Source organism: Rhinatrema bivittatum, chromosome 1 (genome assembly GCF_901001135.1).
Source record: "Rhinatrema bivittatum chromosome 1, aRhiBiv1.1, whole genome shotgun sequence".
Lineage (NCBI taxonomy): Eukaryota > Metazoa > Chordata > Amphibia > Gymnophiona > Rhinatrematidae > Rhinatrema > Rhinatrema bivittatum.
Window position 1 is genome coordinate 692,700,686 of NC_042615.1, and position 18,399 is coordinate 692,719,084.

The 18,399-nt window shown below is 44.7% G+C and overlaps 1 long non-coding RNA gene across 1 annotated transcript in view; it reads right to left on the bottom strand.

The window, feature by feature from the left end:
* The window catches only part of LOC115075110, a 77,715-nt gene that overhangs the window by 39,232 nt on the left and 20,084 nt on the right, over positions 1-18,399 (bottom strand). The window contains exon 2 of the long non-coding RNA XR_003852429.1: positions 13,169-13,198. This is a non-coding gene — a long non-coding RNA (uncharacterized LOC115075110). The remainder of the gene's footprint in view (positions 1-13,168; positions 13,199-18,399) is intronic.

The following is an 18,399-nucleotide window of genomic DNA, read 5'->3' on the forward strand; positions in this document are numbered from 1 at the left end:
CAACCAATCAGCTGCAGGAGGCAGGACAACAGCTCAGCAGGCCTTCTTCTCCCTATGGTTGATCCTAGCCACAGGAAACAAGAGAGGAGGCAGCAGGGAAGGAAGTTAATCTGATTGCACTGCTAGCCTAAGCCTCTCTCTCTCTCTGCTGGAGAGGGGAAGGCCCCCCTCCCCTGCAAATGAGCTGGTGGCAGTGTTCCCTCTGCTGCAGTTGCCCTCCTTGCCTTCTGCTCTTACATGGCTACTTAAAAAATATGGGCTGGAGAGAAATTTTATATAATTCCCCTTGAGCTGTGTTCATAGATGGTGTCAGATCACCCTGGTAATTGAGCCTCTGGCTATAAAGTTAAAAATGCTATTTAGGAGGATCCAAGATGGCGGATCTGAACGGACGGGTGTGAGATCACTCCGTCGGCCTGTCCTTCGGATTTTAGTATAATGCCGCATACAGTGAGGAAGAGGCGAGCTAAAGAAAGTGAAGCTCAGCCTGCTTCCTCAGTTTTCCCTAATTGGGGCCCGATGGACGCTCATGTAATCAGAGAAGCAAGCACTCTGGGAGTCGGCTCGCAGCAGGGGGAACGAGAAGAAGCTGGAACCATCCCCCTACATGAGCTCCAAACAACTTTGCCCCCAGAGGATCGAAGGCCCCCGGAGAACCCGGCTGAGGTGAGACACTCTGATTTGATTTTTTCAATGCCCGGAGAAGAGGAAGGAGATCTTGGCGATCCAAAGGAGGAGAGTGTGGATGATCATGGAGGTCCTTTGAGGCCCTCAATAAAACCAGTCAGTGCCGGAGAAGCTGAGGCCTGTACAGAAGTTCAGCAGCCAGATGGGGACTTGCTATTTGTTTCTTCAATGTTAAAGAAAGATTTGATTAGACCCCGCCAGCCCTATGTAAACCCCCCCCCCCCCCCCCCCCACCTTTATTGCAAAAGTTACACCTGCCTGAGGCCGGCGTAACTCGCGCGCACCGGCTGCGCAATTCCCCGGCCCGGGAGCAGTTCGAAGGCCTCGGCCATGCTCCCGAAACGCCCCCGGGCCGGAACCACGCCTGCGGCCATGCCCCCAGATGACACGCCGCGGCGACACACCCCAACACGCTCCCCCCAGGGGCTTGCGTGCGCCACCGAGCCTATTCAACATAGGCTCGGCGCACGCAGGGGAAACTTGGGGGCAGGTTTTCGGGGGGTATGCGCGTATCCCTTTGAAAATCTGCCCCTCTATGTGTATCTTTGTCAATCCGAAATGATTTAACACAGTAGCTTCGTTGTTCATTATATCTTCTGGTGAATAAATACTGCATGCACTAATTGTGCCGTTCACTGCACCGAGCACTAGCTCTCTAGCATGCTATGGTCAATCTAACAACAAGTATAAACTCAATTCACGGTGGCAAATGAGGGGAGAATAATCTAAGATGGTGGCCGCTTGAGAGGTATGGGAAGGCAAGAGTTCCGATTCTTTTTCCACTTAAAAGAATTATTTGCCTGGAAAAATTGCATTAAAATGCCCCATACTAAGCGGAAAAGCACGGCTCCGTGAAAACATGGTGACTCCCTGGTTCAGGAGATTCAGCCCCAGGCTACAATAACCTGCCTTCTTCACCTCGACACCCCAACCGAGAGAGACGGGACGGCTGGCCGCGGTGGACAGGGACGTGGAGCGTACGTCTAGGTCCCAGGCCGATGAAATCTCGTTAAGTCCCGGCGCACCCGAGACTCCCTCCCCACCACAGCGTTCGGAGAGCCGCGAGAAGATGCAGGCCACCTCGCAGGGGAACCTCGTGGGGCCTTGTGCCCAGGAAGAGAGAGACCGGAGGGAACATCATTGCTGGGGACATCGTTGCCCGGCCCGTCGCTGTTTGAGGGAAGAGAGACTGTTACTGGAGCACAGTGTGGTGAGTCTCGACATTTAACCTCCTTCCTAGTAAGGCCTGAGGTGGTTGTAACGATTGGATTCTATATGGGACGCTTTAGCTGCCATTGAGAACGCTGTTATTAATCTGGTCTAAGATGTGTGTGGACTCACATAACGCAGTAGTGACCACCATGAAAGGAGAGCTGAGCAGCAAGAACAAAGATTCAAGATTATTGAAGAGAAAGTCAAAAAACTGGAAAGTTTTCAATACCATTCAATACAAAGAGAGACCGTGATTGATAAAAAAAATAGAAAACATGCGAGAACACGATTAGAGTACTACTATATTAGAGTCTTAAATTTTCCAGTGATTTCTCATATAACGCCGTTAGAATTGTTTTAAAAAATACTTAAATGTGATATTGAAAGTCCTTTAGAGGCTGCTCCATTAATTACTAAGGTATATTATATGCCATCAAAGAGAGATGGCACGGAGAATCGGATGATAGCAAGCCCTTATTAAAATGCCCGACTCTGGCCGAGTTTCGCTCCCTTGCACAGAGCTGCCTCAGGGGCAATCATTTATCCAGGACTTGGTTGATCAATGTGGAGGATATCAACTAGCTGAGAGACGGCTCGTTGTTGCATTTGCTATTTATGGAACATTTTTTCACTCCAACGTCGGTATCACGCAACAACGTTGTGTTGATAAGAGAAAGCCTATCAATCTGAAAAAGAATTCATCTGCAACCAAGGTATAATCAATCTGATATCCTCCACATTGATCAAACCAAGTCCTGGATAAATGAATTGCCCCTGAGGCAGCTCTGTGCAAGGGAGCGAAACTCGGCCAGAGTCGGGCATTTAATAAAGGGCTTGCTATCATCCGATTCTCCTTGTCGTCACTGCTTACACAGTTCCACTGGATCGGCTACCGCTTGCTTTTTGGGTCCATCAAAGAGAGATGAACAGCAAAATCAAGCGCAGCAGGCTTCATTGAATATAACTGGTATATTGGAACTCTCACATGAGGACATGGTCAAGAGAGGGGACCTTATTTGTATCTTTTTGCGTTTCTGTCTGAGAAGAACAACATACTAAAGTTATTCTTTCAAATAGATCCATAGAATTCTTCGGCCAAAGGTTTGGCTTTTCCTGACATCACGAGGTCAACTCAGGGAAAGGAGGAAAAATTTCTGCAAATGAAAGAAGAAGTGATGGCTATTTGTTCAAGTTTCTGCTTCGGTACCCTTGCAAATGCCGTAGTCTAGTACAAGGACTCCGTATATGTCTTTTTTGAACCTGCACAACTTCGTTTTTTATTGATTCTCATCAGTTATCTGCGACATAGTCAGTAACAGTGGGCGCTAAGTAGAAATGTACCGGTGGGGGAATCGGCCTCCTTAATATTTCTTTTTTCTTGTTACTTTGAAGATGCGCTTTATAGGTTTCCATTACTCCCCCAAATTGCTTAATTATTATTGATGGTATTGTTATATTACATTTTGTGTATATTTTCTTGCCAGGGGAATAGCTATGTAACCATTCTTTCAATCACAATAGTTTGTGTATTAATGTAAAACATTAATAAATAAAAAATTTAAAAAAACCAAACAAAAACTCAATTCACGGTAAGTATTTAAAAGACAAACATGTTATTGGTATAAGTCTTTATGAACTAATTATTTTATTCTTTTTTATATAAAAAAGGTTTTTGAAAATTATATCACAAATTGGTGCCTGGTATTAAAGGTATGCTGTAAAGCGTGATCGGCTATAAATAAATGTAGTCTTAAATCTCTAGCGGGATATTTAAACATCTTACCGAAGAGAACATCCAAAATCAAAAGATATCTTACCCATTCAATAATGCTCAGCAGTGTAGTCTCCCCTCTTATCGTATATTTGTGCTCTCTTACCTGTGGTTTTTAAATAGTGCAAAAAGGCTCCAAGCCCAAGGGGGGTGTATCTACAAAAATCTCACTACTAAGAAAAGGCAATTTTTTTTTATTAATTCTGGTTTGTGATTGACAGTGTGGAGGAAATGTGTTAAGTAAGGAATACCCAAATAAGTAAAAAAATTCACCTTTTTTTTAAACTTAGACAACTTATGAAGGTATCTGTCACTCACCCAAATGGGCGTGATCTTAAGGAAAATTAGGAAAATATAATACTGTTATTGACAGTGTGAAAAATGCTAGGTGGAACTTGGCCAACTTCGTGTAGAAATTCACCATTGTTTTTTTTATTATAACAAATTTTTTGAAAACATACAAAAGGTGCCTATTAATCACAAGAAAGGGGGACGTGTCTAAAAAGGCTGAAACAGCAAAACGAAAGCACTCTTGTGCAATCCGACCACAATAAAGGCAATAGTGTATACATATTATTTAATTTAAGAAAATAAATCACCCCATACCTTGGACCAAAATTTCTAGTTTGTGATTGACAGTGTGAAAAAATGTGTTAAGTAAACAATTCACCTTTTTTAAAATTTTCTTAAGCTGAGAGAGAGAGAGAGAGAGAGATTCCTGCTGTTCCCCATCTAATTGCTTCTCCTGAGCAGGAGGCAGGAGATAAGCAGTAGCCTGCTCTGCTTGCTGAGCCCTCCCCAGTGCAAATGCAGGGCTGTTTTCCGGCCTCCTGGCCAGCCCTATTTGTTTGTTTTCTTTGAATAAAGCAAAGCTCCTGGAAGCATTCGGTTAACATGATCAAGAAGCTAATAAACAATTAATGATACACTGCACAGAGTATGCTGCTGCCTTCAGCCGGTTCAGTGACAAATACAGATAAAAATGTTAAAGAACCACACGCCTAAGATTTTAATGAAGATAAGTATTGTTCAGAATTTGGAGAAAAAAAAACATAGGAGTGAAAAAAAGACATTGTATGAGTCAACAGCAGCATGGTGTAAGTCAGCTTAAACTTTTGTTTCAGTCCTCCAGCATAAATAAAACACAGCCATTAATTCTAAACACAAAGATTATGGGCCTGAGTCATTAAAAACATTTTATCCATAAAAACCAATGGGTGAAAAGCCTCACTGACTCAGACCCTCAGCAGTCTATGACAATAACTTACATCAGCCCTAACCTAGACCTTACTGCACTTTCAGTGTTTGCTTCAGTTAACTCTCACTTCCATATTAGTCTGCATCAATGTTAATGCAGACGTAACAAGGCCTAATGTGAAAACGTTTAAATTGGTTGCCTAACATGCAAAGGTATGCTAATACTGCTTATGAATAAGTAATATGAGTAACAAACTCATGTACAGTAACATAATTTGCGCTAATTTCGTTAATTTTAAAAGTTCCCCGGCAGTGTAAAGTGCTTGTTGTAGCCTAGTGAGGAAAACACAGGCCCCGAGTTCCCACCACCCCCGATACTTAAAAGAAGGGTACAGTGGACCTCAATTTCTCCGACAATCCCCAGTGTGGTCCACTTCCATTGAGGCAACCCGCTGAAAAGGACCCCTACCTCCACTGAGGCTATCCTACCTCCCACACCTACAGAACTCCCTCCATGTGGCAGCCCCCCCAAACCTACAGAACCCCCTCTATGAGGCAGTCCCCCATACATACAGAACTCCCTCCATGAGGCAGTCCCCCCACTACATATAATCCCTCCATGTGGCAGCCCCCATACATACAGAACCCCCTCCATGAGGCAGTCCCCCCATACATACAGAATTCCCTCCATGAGGCAGTCCCCCCATACATACATATATAATCCCTCTACTATGAGGCAGTCCCCCCATACATACAGAATTCCCTCCATGAGGCAGTCCCCCCATACATACATATATAATCCCCTATGTGGCAGCCCCATACATACAGAATTCCCTCTATGTAGCAGCCCCCCAAACATACAGAACCCCCTCCATGAGGCAGTCCCCCATACATACAGAACCCCCTCCATGAGGCAGTCCCCCATACATACAGAATTCCCTCCATGAGGCAGTCCCCCATACATACATATATAATCCCTCTATGTGGCAGCCCCCCATACATACAGAATTCCCTCCATGAGGCAGACCCCCATACATACAGTATTCCCTCCATGAAGCAGTCCCCCCATACATACAGAATTCCCTCCATGTGGCAGTCCCCGCATACAAACAGATATAATCCCTCTACTATGAGGCAGTCCCCCCATACATACAGAATTCCCTCCATGAGGCAGTCCCCCCATACATACATACATATATAATCCTTCCATGAGGCAGTCCCCCCATACATACAGAATTCCCTCCATGAGGCAGTCCCCCCATACATACATATATAATCCCTCTATGTGGCAGCCCCCCATACATACAGAATTCCCTCCATGAGGCAGTCTCCCCCATACATACATATATAATCCTTCCATGAGGCAGTCCCCCCATACATACAGAATTCCCTTCATGAGGCAGTCCCCCCATACATACATATATAATCCCTCTATGTGGCAGCCCCCATACATACAGAATTCCCTCTATGTAGCAGCCCCCCAAACATACAGAACCCCCTCCATGAGGCAGTCCCCCCATACATACAGAACCCCCTCCATGAGGCAGTCCCCCCCATACATACAGAATTCCCTCCATGAGGCAGTCCCCCCATACATACAGACATAATAATCCCTCCATGAAGCAGTCCCCCCATACATACAGAATTCCCTCCATGTGGCAGTCCCCGCATACATACAGATATATCCCTCTACTATGAGGCAGTCCCCCCATACATACAGAATCCCCTCCATGAGGCAGTCCCCCATACATACATATATAATCCCTCTATGTGGCAGCCCCCATACATACAGAATTCCCTCCATGAGGCAGTCCCCCCATACATACATACATATATAATCCCTCCATGAAGCAGTCCCCCCATACATACAGAATTCCCTCCATGTGGCAGTCCCCGCATACATACAGATATAATCCCTCTACTATGAGGCAGTCCCCCCATACATACAGAATTCCCTCCATGAGGCAGTCCCCCCCATACATACATATATAATCCCTCTATGTGGCAGCCCCCATACATACAGAATTCCCTCTATGTAGCAGCCCCCCAAACATACAGAACCCCCTCCATGAGGCAGTCCCCCATACATACAGAATTCCCTCCATGAGGCAGTCCCCCCATACATACAGAATTCCCCTCCATGAGGCAGTCTCCCCTTACATACAGAACTCCCTCCATGTGGCAGTCCACCCATACATACATATATAATCCCTCCATGAGGCAGTCCCCCCATACATACATATATATATAATCCCTCCATGTGGCAGTCCCCCATACATACAGAACCCCCTCCATGAGGCAGTCCCCCCATACATATATATATATAATCCCTCCATGAGGCAGTCTCCCCATACCTTCAGAATTCCCTCCATGTGGCAGTCCCCCCATACATACAGAATTCCCTCCATGTGGCAGTCCCCCATACATACATATATATTCCCTCTATGAGGCAGTCCCCCCATACATACAGTATTCCCTCCATGAGGCAGTCCCCCCCATACATACATATATAATCCCTCTATGTGGCAGCCCCCCATACATACAGAATCCCTCCATGAGGCAGTCCCCCAACTAATATAATCCCCTCCATGTGGCAGCCCCCCATACATACAGAATTCCCTCCATGAGGCAGTCCCCCCCATACATACAGAATTCCCTCCATGAGGCAGTCCCCCCCCATACATACAGAACTCCCTCCATGTGGCAGTCCCCCCATACATACATATATAATCCCTCCATGTGGCAGTCCCCCCCATACATACATATATATATAATCCCTCCATGTGGCAGTCCCCCATACATACAGAACCCCCTCCATGAGGCAGTCCCCCCATACATATATATATATAATCCCTCCATGAGGCAGTCCCCCCCATACCTTCAGAATTCCCTCCATGTGGCAGTCCCCCCCATACATACAGAATTCCCTCCATGTGGCAGTCCCCCCATACATACATACATATATATTCCCTCTATGAGGCAGTCCCCCCATACATACAGTATTCCCTCCATGAGGCAGTCCCCCCATACATACATATATAATCCCCTCTATGTGGCAGCCCCCCATACATACAGAATTCCCTCCATGAGGCAGTCCCCCCATACATACATATAATTCCCCTCCATGTGGCAGCCCCCCCTACATACAGAATTCCCCTCCATGAGGCAAGTCCCCCCACATACATACAGAATTCCCTCCATGAGGCAGTCCCCCCCAATACATACAGAATTCCCTCCATGAGGCAGTCCCCCCATACATACAGAATTCCCTCCATGTGGCAGTCCCCCATACATTACATATATAATCCCTCCATGTGGCAGTCCCCCACACCTACAGAACTCCCCAATGTGGCTAAGTCCCCCCATACAACAGAACCTCCCTCCATGTGGCAGTCCCCCCACACATACAGAACTCCCTCCATGTGGCAGTCCCCCCATACAAACAGAACTCCCTCCATGTGGCAGTCCCCCCACACCTACAGAACTCCCTCCATGTGGCAGTCCCCCCACACCTACAGAACTCCCTCCATGTGGCAGTCCCCCCACACATACAGAACTCCCTCCATGTGGCAGGTCCCCCCACACATACAGAACTCCCTCCATGTGGCAGGTCCCCCCACACATACAGAACTCCCTCCATGTGGCAGTCCTCCCACACATACAGAACTCCCTCCATGTGGCAGTCCCTCCCACACATACAGAAACTCCCTCCATGTGGCAGTCCCCCCACACATACAGAACTCCCTCCTGTGGCGGCCTTCCCCCACACATACATATATAACTCCCTCCATGTGGCAGCTCCCCCACACATACAATATATAAACTCCCTCCATGTGGCAGCTCCCCCACACATACATATATAACTCCCTCCATGTGGCAGCTCCCCCACACATACATATATATAACTCCCTCCATGTGGCAGCTCCCCCACACATACATATATAACTCCCTCCATGTGGCAGTCCCCCCACACATACATATATAAACTCCCCTCCATGTGGCAGCTCCCCCTCACATACATATATAACTCCCTCCATGTGGCAGCTCCCCCACACATACAGAACTCCCTCCATGTGGCAGCTCCTCCACACATACAGAACTCCCTCCACACAGTGAACCTGGAAGATATGTTAGGCCTGATTGACAAACTGAAGAGCAGTAAATCACCTGGACCAGATGATATATACTCCAGGGCTCTGAATAAACTAAAAAATGAAATTTCAGACCTATTTCAATTCATTTGTAACCTATCATTAAATCATCCGATGTACCTGAAGATTAGAACATGGCCAATGGAATCCCTATATTTAAAAAGGGATCCAGGGGTGATCTGGGAAACCATAGACCAGTGAGCCTGTGCTGGGAAAAATCATGGAAACTGTTATAAAGAATAAAATCACAAAACATTTAGATAGACATGGTGTGATGGGACACAGCCATGGGAAGTCTCGCCTCATGAATCTCCTACATTTTTTGAAGGAGTGAATAAACATGTGTACAAAGGTGAACTGGTAGATGTGGTATATTTGGATTTTCAGAAGGCATTCAACAAAGTCCCACATGAGAGGTTTCTAAGAAAACTAAAAAGTCATGGGATAGGATGTGATGTCCTTTTGTGGACTGCAAGCTGGTTAAAAGACAGGAAACAGAGAGAAGGATTAAATGGTCAGTTTTCACAATGGAAAAAGGTAAACAGTGGAGTGCTTCGGGGATCTGTACTTGGACCTGTGCTTTTTAATAAATTTATAAATGATCTGGAAAGGGATACGAAAAGTAAGGTTATCAAATTTGCGGATGACACAAAATTATGCAGAGTAGTTAAATCTCAAGTGGATTGTGATGAATTTGCAGGAGGACCTTGCAAGATTGGGCTTCCAAATGGCAGATGAAATTTAACATGGACAAATGCAAAGTGATTGCATATAGGGAAAAAAAACCCTTGCTGTAGTTACACAATGTTAGGTTTAGGGATGTGCACTGATTTTGTTTTCGTTCGGGTCATTATCTGTCAAATTTCGTTTTTATGATGGTTTCGGGAGGTATTTATTTCGAGTTTCCCCTAATTTTGGAGTTAGTGCGCACTAAGGGGCTTAGTGCACACCTAACTTCATGTTAGTGCACGCTAACCAGTTTCCTAATTTCAGGCTTAGTGTGCACTAACGGGACTATTGGGGTATATTTTATATTATGTCATAGAACACTCTACACACAATCTAGAAAGCAAAACTAGATGTAAGTGCACATTAAATCCGTTAGTGCACACTACCTAGTTTTCCAATTTTAGAGTTTGTGCACCCTACTAAGTCGTCTAAGTAGATAGTAAGGAGACAGCAAATGGGAATGCAGAACCATATCTCTAGCTAATGAACTGCTCTCCAATTGACACTTTTTAACTCATTGGTAACATTTTTTGTTGGTGCGCACTAACTCCGAAATTAGAAAACTAGGTAGTACGCCCTAATGGACATAATGTGCACTAACATCTAGTTTTGCTTTTTAGATGTGAGTAGAGTGTTCTATGACATATATAAAATATGCCCCCATACAGCACTGCTCACAGAAGCCAGTGTATGTGTGTGAGAAAGAGCATGGGACTAAGAAGCTAGAGTGTGTGAGTGGAGTGGAGAACCTGTGTATGTGTGTGTGTAAATGTGAGCGACCACATGGGAGTGGAGAGTCTATGTGTGAGTGAGAGAGAGCATGTGAGAGTGGAGATCGTGTGTGTGTGTATGCAGGTACGGATTTAGATATAGGCAACATAGGCAACTGCCTGGGATGCCACATTTTTTCTAGATGCCAAATATCTAGCCCTAAGAGGCACCTTCTCCCACTACTTTAAGGCTATGCACCACTGCATCAATCTCAAATAGTGAAATTCCAGCTGTCTGAGCTCCTGGGGGGAATTCTGACCTCACTTTATTGTCCCTACCTATAGGTGCCAAAATCTTATCTCTGGTCCTGTGTGTATGGTGTGAGAGAGAGAGAGAAGAAAAGACAGAGTGAGCATAAAGGACTGAGAGTGAGAAACTAAGAGAGAGAGAATGTGGAAATGGACAGCCTGTGTGTGTATGTGTGAGAGAGAGAGAGTAAGCATGTTGGAGTGACAGCCTGTGTGTGAGAAACAGAGAGCGCATGTGGAAGAGGCAGCCTACGTGGAACAGCATGAGGGAGTGAGAGCCAGGGACTAATTTAGGATTTTGCCACCACAAGACACTTTTGAAACTTTCACCCCTCCACCTCCTATAAGGGACTGCTACAGGGTAGCAGAGGGATAACCTCAGTTGAATGAGATTCAGCAGAGATAGAAGGCAGCAAATCTTAGGCAGGTTGCTGCCCCTAAATTTTTGCTGTCATATGTACAGGCATAATAGGTGCCTACTGAGAAATCCAAGGCTGCTGAGAGCCTGTATATGACTATGTGTTTGTGAATGGTGGTGAGAGCAAGCATGTGAGAGCCTGGGTGTATGTGGGATTTGAAAACTGCATGTGAAAGAGAATGTATGAGTGAGAGCCTGTGTGTGTGGGGGGGGGGGGGGATGGGAACCTATGTGTGAGAGAGGGCATGTAAGAGAGAGAGTGGGAGCCTGGGTGTGACAGAGCATGTGAGAGTGAGAGCAAGAGCCTGTGTTTGGGTGTGGAAGTGGGTGTCTGCGTGTGAGAGAGCATGTGAGAGTGAGAGACTGTGTATGTATGTATGTATATGCAAATGGCATCCTGTGAATGAAAGAGAGCATGTGCAAGAGAGAGCAAGAGCGTTTGTGTTGTGTGTGTGTGTGTGTGTAATATTGTGGGACTGGGAGCCTGCAGTGCGAGAGTGAGAGCAGGAATCAGTGTGCGTGTACGTTTGTGGGAATGGGAGCCTGCATGTGATAGCACATGAAAGTGAGAGCCTGTGTGTGTGGGAGTCTTCATGTGAGAGAGAGCATGTGAGAGTAGGAGCCCGTGTGTCTATATATTTGTGGCAATAGGAGCCTCCATGTGATAGCATGTGAAAAAGAGAGCATGTGTGGGTGGGGGGGGGGGGAGAGAAATGGGAGCCTGCATGTGAGAGTATGTGAAAGTGAGAGACTGTGTGTATGTGTTTTAGGAATGGGAGCCTGCATGTGACAGCATGTAAGAGTGAGAGCATGTGTGTGAGACAAAGCATGTGAGAATGGGTGCCTACATGTATGGGAACTGGAACATCATGTAAGAGAGAACACGTGAGAGTGAGAGCCCGTGTGTGTATGTGTGTGGTAATGGGAGTCTGCATGTGAGAGAGCATGTGAGAGAGAGCTTGTGTGTGTGTTTGTGAGAATGGGAGTCTGCATATAAGAGCAAGAACCTGTGTATGTGTGTGTGTGTGTTTCTGGGAATAAAAGCCTGTGTGTGTTGTGTGTGAATGGGAGCCTGCATATTACAGAGAGAGCATGTGAGAATGAAATCCTGTGTGTGTGTGTATATATGTCTGTAAGAGTGAGTGTGTGTGAATGAGAGAGAGAGCGGGAGATGTGGTAGGCCTGATTGACAAACTGTAGTAAATCACCTGGAACAGATGGTATACACCCCAAGAATCCAAGTGAAATCAGTGAATCCAAGTGAAATTACAGTCATATTAGTCAAGATGGCTAAGTAAGAGCAGTTTTTCAAAAATATAAATTGCTAATATCTCCAAAAGAATGAAATATATCACAATGGTAAAAAGGGGAAACTTAATTATTATATGAACGGTATTGTAAACCATATTTTGCAATATTAAAAAATGAATTACTTTGGTATAAGAAATGTAAATAATCCTTACATATAGTAGTCAGTAGGGTCAGACATTTCTACTCCCAATATTTCACACAGTGAAATGTGGCAGCAGTGTGAATATCTTGGGGAAGGGGGGGGGTGCCCATATCTGACTCATCTAAAGAAGTCACAATGATTTTAAGTCAAGAAAGCCTATTTTTATTTTTTTTTTAATAAAATAAATCATTTTAGCCCTATAAAAAGTACCTGCTGTCAGTTTTTGGGAGAAAAACTATGGGAATACACATAGCAGTTTCCTGCACAACATCATGAGACCCCAGGATGCTGCAGTAAGCTCTAGGGGGAAAAGAACAGCTCACGTTGCTTAAGCTGTCAGGAGAGCTAGGTGTGGTATCTCAAAATGCTGAAACAGTGTCCAGAAGATGAGGTAAGATATGCCTGCCTGAAACAGCCCCATCTGCCCTTATCTATAAATATTCCTGTCCCTAGTTACATTCCTCCCTCAATCAGCCCCAGGGCTTAAACTGTAAAGAAAGAATTGGAAGAACTCAGTAGAGAGAGACATACCTTTTTATCGGATGAAGGATCTGTTTGAACCTGAGGAAGGGAGTGCAAACTGGTTAATTTTATTATAGACTTAAACTTCTCCTATTGTGCTTCAGTCATTTTATCATCATCTGAACTCCCCACAGTCTGCCAGCAATTTGATGTCCTGTGAAGTTTTGCTTATGAACCCACAAAGAATCAGTCTGCTCTGGCCTGGTTATAGCCTTCAGCTGTTGGCATCTGCATCCTAAGAACATAAGAAAATGCCATACTGGGTCAGACCAAGGGTCCATCAAGCCCAGCATCCTGTTTCCAACAGTGGCCAATCCAGGCCATAAGAACCTGGCAAGTACCCAAAAACTAAGTCTATTCCATGTTACCATTGCTAATGGCAGTGGCTATTCTCTAAGTGAACTTAATAGCATCCTAGCCAGTTTAGATCAGGGCTTCCCAAACCTTTAGTCACTGTGACTCCATTTTAGCCCTTGAAAATTCACTTGCCCCCAGAGGACAATCAAAACAAATTAGCAGGACTGGGGCTCCCTTCCAAATAATCACTCCACTCTCAACCTCCCTGTACTCCAGCTGATCTCCTCTCAAACTTCACCTTCTCCAATCAGTCCTTTCTCTCAACATCCACCCCCTTCTAGAAGATTTCCTCTCAACCTTCTCCTCTCCAGCAAACTCCATTATCTCTCAGCATCTCACACCTCTCCAACCCATCCCCTCCAGCTCTTTTCGCTTCCCTGCAGCTGATACTCTCTCATCCCCAAGGCCTTCATATAAGCCCCAACTGATCCTGTTATACCCTCCTCACTCTCATCCCCATTTCCAGTCTCTCACCTCCCAGCCTCATTTCCTCCCCTCAACCCTTCTCTCATATTCCAACTCCTCTCTTCCATCATCCAGTCAATTTTCTGTCATTTCCTCTCTCTCACACCCTCCACAGCCAATCCCTCTCCATCTGATCCAGCCCTCAAACCCCTCCTACATCTGATCCCTCTCTCCAGAAATCTCCCCAGCTAAGGTCAGTAGCAACATTTTCCTCTGGGCCCTGGGTCAAAGATGAATGAGAACTGGTGGGATGATGACATGGCAGCATTTTTCTCTGGGGTTAGGTTAAGTGGTAGAAGAGGATAAAGGAGCAGTGAAATCTTCACTGACCTGGGCACACACTCAGCCCTCTGCTTCCCTCAGGTTGGTCCTAAGTCTGACAGTGATCTGCAGGCAGCAGCGGCATTAGTAAGGAAAATCTGTATGGGGCGTGTGATCCAGTTGTAAACCTCACCCCGCCAGTTGATGTGTGTAGTGAATTTAGAGGGAGTCACAAAGTTTCTCTTCTATATCCCGGACCTCTCCTTATCTCCCACCTGTTTTACAAGAGCCTCTGGAGCCACCAGGGTTCATCCAGCAGGAGGGAGGTTTAACTTCCCAGGACCCTGTTGCAGTCATGGATAAAAATCACACTCACCCCAGTCTTCCTGGTCACTGATATTTGAATGGTGTTCAAAGAAAATTCAACTTAAAGTTTGAAAATTAGCATCAGAAAAGTCATAATCAAAAAATCAATAGTCTCTTTGTCCTTGCTAAATCCTCAAGTTGTTCTTCTCCCAACTGAACCAGTATCCAATTCTAGAATCCCTTCTCCATGGAAGGTAGGAAACCCTCTTTCAAGTTCCAGCAAGATGACAAAGCAATCCCCTTATTCAAAAATAGATCTTCCAAAACCAGATAACTCCAACAGTCTCTACAAAAATCTCAAAGTCCCCAAAATTCCACAATCTCCAGCCTCTGCTGTTAACTGATCATAAAGGTAAGAGATTGAGAATCCAATCCTTTAAGATACCAGGGGTTTGCTCTTCTCTCAGGAAACTGGTTCAAAAATCCACACTCTAAAAAAATTCTTCAATCTTCCATAACTCTCCTAACTCCAAAAAAACTCCACTTTCCTTAGGCACCAACCACCAGGGAAGCAGAGAGACCCCATTTGAATCAAGTCTCTTTGGGAGAGGCAATTACCTACACCATCGTAAATTCCTTACCCTCTGGCTCTGAACATGCTCCAGAGGCAATTTATGCCCCTGAGCCACAACCCACAAAAATGTGGGGATAAAGCAAAGATGCAAAAATCCCCTACATGCTGAAACAGGGCAAAAATAGTAGCAGTCAGATGCCTTCTCACTCAGGGCTTCCTGTTAACACAGAAACTCATGGAAGGGCAGGGCCACAGCCAGGCCTGTGAATGCGTGCTGGCTCACAGTCCTCACACTGACTTCCACTACCAACGCTGCTGCTGCTTGGCACCTGAAAAGTCATACCATGTGAGGCAACCCCATTTGGGGTCCTGACCCACAGTCTGGGAAACCCTGGATTAGATGGAGATGATTTATTCCCCCACTGAAATGCAGTGGAGTCTGGGAATATTAAAGGGAGAAGACACTAGAAAGCAGATGATAATCGCAGTGAACTGGCAAGCAGGTAATGAGCTGGCAAGACAAAAATAGAATTGACCTGTTTTCAGACATATATTACCACACCCTGGGACACTCCTAAGATTTCTGTTCTATTTTAATATCTTCTAATGACGTCATCTCAGAACTAAAGAAAACCTACTAGCTCCACCTATTATTTGACATCCACTGAAAGAGTTGTGTAAGCTCCTGATATCACTTGCTAATAGTGAAACAATTGGCTTGGCTGATCTTTTTCGTAAATAAGGATCACAGTATCTGGGGTTCAATTATTTTTCTCAGCTTTCTACTTTTGGATATATGTTTGTCATTAGGCCAAATTTAAAATGTTGAGAGGGAAGCCAAGGCAATTCTTAAATTATAAGAAATAAAAATGATATGAAAATCTGTTTGCTGCTTATTAGTTTTCATTTCTTTTTCATATTGCTTGGAACAGTGTCTATTGAAAGGAGCTTATGCTGGCTAATCGTGATGACTTAAAACACTGAGAAAATGAGAGTTATTTTGTTTGTTCCATGTTGAGTTTGTCAATGTCAGGCAGTTATTTTAGTGCTGATGCAGTTTGTGCCAATAGTCAGGAATGCCCTCTGAGGTGTAAATGTGTGTGTGTGCGCATGTTGTACTGGATCCGTGCTTACCCAAACATTGTGTCATAGAACATTTTCAAAGCAGAATTATGCATATAGGCCCACTTTGAAAATTCATACTAAAGTCTGAATGTACTTTGTACACACACACACACTTTAGCTTCCTGTGGACCAGTGAAAATTATCCTCCCTATGCAAAATTAAACTGCATAAGAACATGCCATACTGGGTCAGACCAAGGGTCCATCAAGCCCAGCATCCTGTTTCCAAGAGTGGCCAATCCAGGCAATAAGAACCTGGCAAGTACCCAAAAACAGTCTATTCCATGTTACTGTTGCTAGTAATAGTGGTGGTTATTATCTAAGTCAACTTAATTAATAGCAGGTAATGGACTTCTCCTCCAAGAACTTATCCAATCCTTTTTTAAACACAGCTATACTAACTGCACTAACCACATCCTCTGGCAACAAATTCCAGAGTTTAATTGTGCGTTGAGTAAAAAAGAACTTTCTCCGATTAGTTTTAAATGTGCCACATGCTAACTTCATGGAGTGCCCCCTAGTCTTTCTATTATCCGAAAGACTAAATAACCGATTCACATCTACCCATTCTAGACCTCTCATGATTTTAAACATTTCTGTCATATCCCCCCTCAGCCATCTCTTCTCCAAGCTGAAAAGTTCTAACCTCTTTAGTCTTTCCTCATAGGGGAGCTGTTCCATTCCCCTTATCATTTTGGTAGCCCTTCTCTGTACATTCTCCATCGCAATTATATCTTTTTTTGAAATGCGGCGACCAGAATTGTACACAGTATTCAAGGTGCGGTCTCACCATGGAGCGATACAGAGGCATTATAACATTTTCCGTTTTATTCACCATTCCCTAATAATTCCCAACATTCTGTTTTCTTTTTTGACTGCCGCAGCACACTGAACAGACAATTTCAATGTGTTATCCACTATGACGCCTAGATCTCTTTCTTGGATGGTAGCACCTAATATGGAACCTAACATTGTGTAACTATAGCATGGGTTATTTTTCCCTATATTCATCACCTTGCACTTATCCACATTAAATTTCATCTGCCATTTTGATGCCCAATTTTCCAGCCTCACAAGGTCTTCCTGCAATTTATCTCAATCTGCTTGTGATTTAACTACTCTGAACAATTTTGTATCATCTGCAAATTTGATTACCTCACTAGTCGTATTTCTTTCCAGATCATTTATAAATATATTGAAAAGTAAGGGTCCCAATACAGATCCCTGAGGCACTCCACCCCCCACTCCCTTCCACTGAGAAAATTGTCCATTTAATCCTACTCTCTGTTAAGAACATAAGAACATGCCATACTGGATAGACCAAGGGTCCATCAAGCCCAGCATCCTGTTTCCAACAGTGGCCAATCTAGGCCATAAGAACCTGGCAAGTTTCCTGTCTTTTAGTCAGTTTGTAATCCACGAAAGGACATCGCCACCTATCCCATGACTTTTTACTTTTCCTAGAAGCCTCTCATGAGGAACTTTGTCAAATGCCTTCTGAAAATCCAAGTACATTACATCTGTCATAATTTTTCAGGATTCAGGAAAGAGGGTAAATCATTCCCTGTAGTTCTAGCAATCCTCCAGCCTGTCAAGCTAGCAAAACAGGCTTAGGTTCTCTGCAAGCACAGGTGGCCTTTCTGTACCTATACGCCCATGAAACTATATGACATGTAAACTAGTCTTAACCTCCTTCATCATAGATATGTCCTTTGCTCACATGCAAATGGATCCAGGGAGCTTTGTTGACACCAGGATGAGAAATGTTTCCATTTAAAGTTGTAAGCTATCCTAGTTGAGGGCTTCCTGGCAGACACCAGTATGTCTTCAACTTCCTTGGGTAAGGAAAGTGTTGCAGTCAGAGAGTGCTCAAAATCCAGGCTGTCAAGTTGAGGGACAAAAGGTTCGGATGATACAGATGACCCTGTTCTTGAGTTAATAAGGTTGGATTAGCCTCTAGAAGGATGGGGGGGGGGGGGGGGGCGCGCGAGCGAATGATGGACAATTGTTCCAAGTACGCAAACCATTCTTGTCTGGGCCATGCTGATGCAATAAGTATCAGGTGGGCCCAGTCCCTGTTGGCTATCAGTGGAAACATTGCAAAAGCATATATGAGATCTGCATTCCAGGTGAGCAGAAAACCATCATGAGCG